The following is a 4,206-nucleotide window of genomic DNA, read 5'->3' as shown; positions in this document are numbered from 1 at the left end:
AGAAGGAATAGATCAGTACTATCTTTTAGAAAATAAGAGATGCAATGTGCCAATTAAAATGATCATCAAAACAAGTCTCACTCATGAGAACTTATTCAATTCTGAAGTAGTTGATATTGTGGGGACATGGGTATTCTCATGTACTATGAATATGAGTACATTTGTACAACTCCTTGGAGAGCAGTTTAACAGCAGCAGGTAAAGGTAAATTGTAAATTGTTCATACTTCACAACTCAGCAGCTCCCTCCTGGACATATATACCAGTGGCTCCTAACTGGTAGTGTTCTCTTTACTCCCCAGGACACATTGGCAACAATGGAGACATTTTTAATCTTGAATGAAGAGGGTGCAGGTGTTACTAGCATCTAGTCATGGATTACAGCCAGGAATGCTGCTAAACTCAGTCTGCTCCATCTACTCCTGCTCAACAGAGAGTTATCCAGACCCAAATACCAATGGTACCACCATTGAGGAATGCTGGCATATGCGCTAGAAAGACTCAAATCCAAGCCCAACAAGACAGATAAAACAGTGTTTACTGAATTATTTATTTCTAACAGTAAAATGTGAAAATACCTATTTATTTTTTATTTATTTAATTTTTTGTGCAGGATCAACTTTAATGAAGGTTGACCTGTTATGGCCGCTGGGGAAGTCGTCTTTTTGTTTCTGTTGAGAGTGAAACCCCAGTGATACTGTCTAATTCCAGAATGAACTGTGAACGAGGGAAGTGAACTTTCTCCTCCCTGGCCTGCGCTTGGTGGGTGCAAGTCCTGGGTCTCTGCAGGTTCCCAAGCCCCAGCCATAGATAAACAAGGACTCCTATCTCCAGGAACCGCAGCAGGACCCACTGGCTGTCCTGTAGCGTTCTTTTTCAGTGAGACCCACAAATGACGAGGGGTGGTCAGGGCTCCTGGAGTCATCAACCCAGCAGGGACGCACCCCTCCCTTCCCTGTGCCTCCAAATGAAGACACAGAAGCATGGAGAGGGTTCTACCCCCAAATCTACATGGCAGCTGGGCATATGGGGAAGTCTGGACAAGGTAGGTGCCTCTTAACTGAAGCCCCCACCAAGGCATGGGAGCAGCAGGAAGTGATAGGGAAGGGCAGGGCTAGGTTTGATGCCCCTTCCAGCAGAAGAGAGCAGCCTTCAGAGCCTTGTTGTGTCAGGGACAGGAAGTATGATCAGCACCAGGCATGTTAGGCTGGCTGTGATCTCATGGGAGCCACAGCCTCAGAAGCTGCATTTGGTCGAGGGTTTGAATGCTACCACTTAATCCAGAAATGAGAGCAGGACAGCAGCTCCTGACCTGGGGAAAGGCTCCATGGAGTCATCCTACCAGCCAGCCCTGTGTGCACTGCACCATCAGCGCTGGTGGTCTTGCCCAGCACCGGTTCCTGGAAACTCTCATGGCTGGCCACACACCGAAACTCTGTGAGCCCAAGTCCCTGGGGGCCCTGCCAGTCCAACGTGAGGAAGCCGAGTTAGGAGGCTGCCACCAGGCCTCCCGGCCTCGGCCTCGCCTTCACAGGGACTTTCTCTGGTTTCTTTTGGGTAAGGGGCTCTGAATGAACCTCTGGGAACTTGATGTATTCCAGAGAGATGCATTCATTCCAGGATGGATGTTCATCTTCTTGAGTGAACCTTCTTGCCAATAGCTCAGCTACTTGCCTTTTGGGTAAGGGGCTCTGAATGAACCTCTGGGAACTTGATGTATTCCAGAGAGATGCATTCAGCTCCTCCAGGATGGATGTTCATCTTCTTGAGTGAACCTTCTTGCCAATAGCTCAGCTACTTGCCGCTGGTGCTCCATGGCCTCCTGGGTCTTGTCCAGTATCCACTCTACCTCCTCTCTAGACATCACCTGGTGCATCTTACTCAGATACTCACTTCCAAACTGCAGCCCACCGATCACCTTCATTTCAGTTTGGGTGAACTCAGGGCTCTGGACCATGGACTCCAGGCTGGTGGTCTGGTTCTCTGTCCTGTCCAGCAGCCGCTCCTGGTATCACTTCTCCTTGAGCAGCAGCTGGGCCTGCTGCTTCCTGCCGCCCTTCAGGAGCTGCTCCAGCTCGCACTCCAGCTGCTGCATGATCCTCTTCTTGTGCTGCTTCAGCTCGGCCTGCTGCTGCTTCAGTTGCTGCTGAGAGCGGGTCTTGTGTGAACACTGAGCAACGCTGTGCCTGACCCTCCGCCAGGATGCCCTAATTGCTGCTACTGGATGTGCACCTTCTGACTCCCTGGTAATACAGGTCAATTTCCAGAGGCATTCTTGGCCGTCAGAACTGGGGTGGAGGAGGCCAGCGATGCTGTTCAGCATCCTGAAATGCACACGGTGGCCCCCACCAGAGTCGGCTGGCCTTGTCCACAGTCCTGCTCTGAAAGCCACCACTGCGTAGCACTGAATGCCATCTGCAAGGAGAGTAGGTGCTCTGGGGTCAGGTCAGGAGGTGCTGCAGTGCCTTGAAGGTTCAGGCAGTCACCCTCCTACCTGGGTAGCATGCAGCCTCCAGCTTTACTCCTCTCTGGGCTCCAGCCACTTTCTTATTGTGTATTTAACTTCCCTGCTCTTGTCACTTACCACATATCTGACTGGACAACAGACAGCACATTCAGGTGGAGTTCACGTGACCTGTGCAGCACCTTGGACCCCTGCGCACTGCCCCAGAAAGGATGCGTAGTCCCTCATGTGCTTGAGTTAATCCTTGCCTGTTTTAGGCATTCATGTTTCTTCCCAATGTTGTTGCTTCATGTGACTCTGTGAAGAGCTGATTTTTGGCACCTCATACTTGCAGAGCTGTGCTTTTCTGGTGGGTCAGGGAGATGCATGTCTTTAAGATTCAACATGGTAAGGAGTGATCCACTGGAGTAGACACCCTCAGTTCTGTCTGCAGGAATGGGTTTCGTAGCTTCTTCTACCTGGCCTCTTCAGTGTCTGTCCCAGCACATCACACGGCCCGTGCTCGGGCTTGGTAATGGCTGCATGTCCTCTCCTTGCTACAGTGAGTGCTGCCTGTGCTTCCCAGCTCCACTGCCTTTCCTTCCTAAGATGCCGGGTGCCCACCCATTCCCTCTGGGGCATTATCCACGCTGGCAGGGTAGCCCAAGGGGGACAGGTGTGGTCGGTCTGCCTGCTTTGTAAAATAAGGGGTCTCAACAGAGGGTCACAGGACAGGTACTGGGCCTTGAAGTGTCTCAACTCTGCTTTTCATCCAGGATGGCCTTGTCCTGCTAGGTGACGCAGCTCTGCCAAACAGAGTGCCTGTGGCTCATAACCCATGCCCCAACAGCCAGCCAGCCAAGCCCTACTGCCTAAATTATTTTAGATTTTAGTCCCTCCAAAAAAGAATAGAGAAATAAATTTAGGTGTATGTGTACCGTAGTTAGAATGAATGAACTGGAACTACAAGAATCAATATGGAAAAATCTTTGAAAAATTTTTTTATTGATTTTTAGAGAGAGAAACAGAAATATCAACCTGTTGTTCCACCCATTTATGTATTTATTGGTGCATTCATTGGTTGATTCTAGTATGTGCCCTGACTGTGTTGTAAACACACCGTCTTGAAGCATCAGGGTGATGCTCCAAGAAACTGGGATACCTGTCTAGGGCTATATGAAAAAATCTTGAACAATAATAGGGAAAGAAGCAGAATGATCTGCATACAGTTTAGAGGCACAAACAACTCTCTACTTTGTTTATTGATACAAAAATAGGTAATAAAATTATAAAGCACACAGACCTCAGAGAGATTTTTATCTCTGGAGAGGAAGAGACAGGAATGAGAAGAAATAAAAGGTGACTTACAATGAATTGCAATGTTTTATTTTCTTTAAAATTTTCCTAAAGCAAATATGACAGTGATAACACTTGTTAAAGCTGGATGGTAAATACATGGGTCTTTATTATATTGCTTTTTAGGCTTTGTTGTAAGTTGGAAATATTTTATAATGAATTTTAAAAAGGAACAATATAGACTTTGGGATATACATGAATCGTGTTCCATTTACACCTACCCAGAAGAATGCCCTCCCTTCTTTCTCGCTCCTGTTTGGTTTGATGCAGTGTGATACCTGTCTCCGTCTGTTTTTGCCATTGTCAGGATGTCATCCACCAGAAAGCAAGACCCAAGTCTATGATGCTTGGCTGGTATTCCATACCCAAGACCCTGGAAACATCTGTCTGACATCCTAGATGAAGCCT

The 4,206-nt window shown here is 48.0% G+C and overlaps 1 pseudogene; it reads right to left on the bottom strand.

Moving 5' to 3' along the window:
• Positions 1 to 1,486: 1,486 nt before the first annotated feature.
• Positions 1,487 to 2,849, bottom strand: LOC136322556 (charged multivesicular body protein 6 pseudogene; annotated as a pseudogene).
• Between the last annotated feature and the right edge of the window lie 1,357 nt (positions 2,850 to 4,206).

The sequence above is a fragment of the Saccopteryx bilineata genome, chromosome 2, assembly GCF_036850765.1.
Source record: "Saccopteryx bilineata isolate mSacBil1 chromosome 2, mSacBil1_pri_phased_curated, whole genome shotgun sequence".
Classification (NCBI taxonomy): Eukaryota; Metazoa; Chordata; class Mammalia; order Chiroptera; family Emballonuridae; genus Saccopteryx; species Saccopteryx bilineata.
The sequence above is the reverse complement of the archived record's forward strand: the minus strand, read 5'-3'. Positions and strand labels throughout refer to the sequence as shown.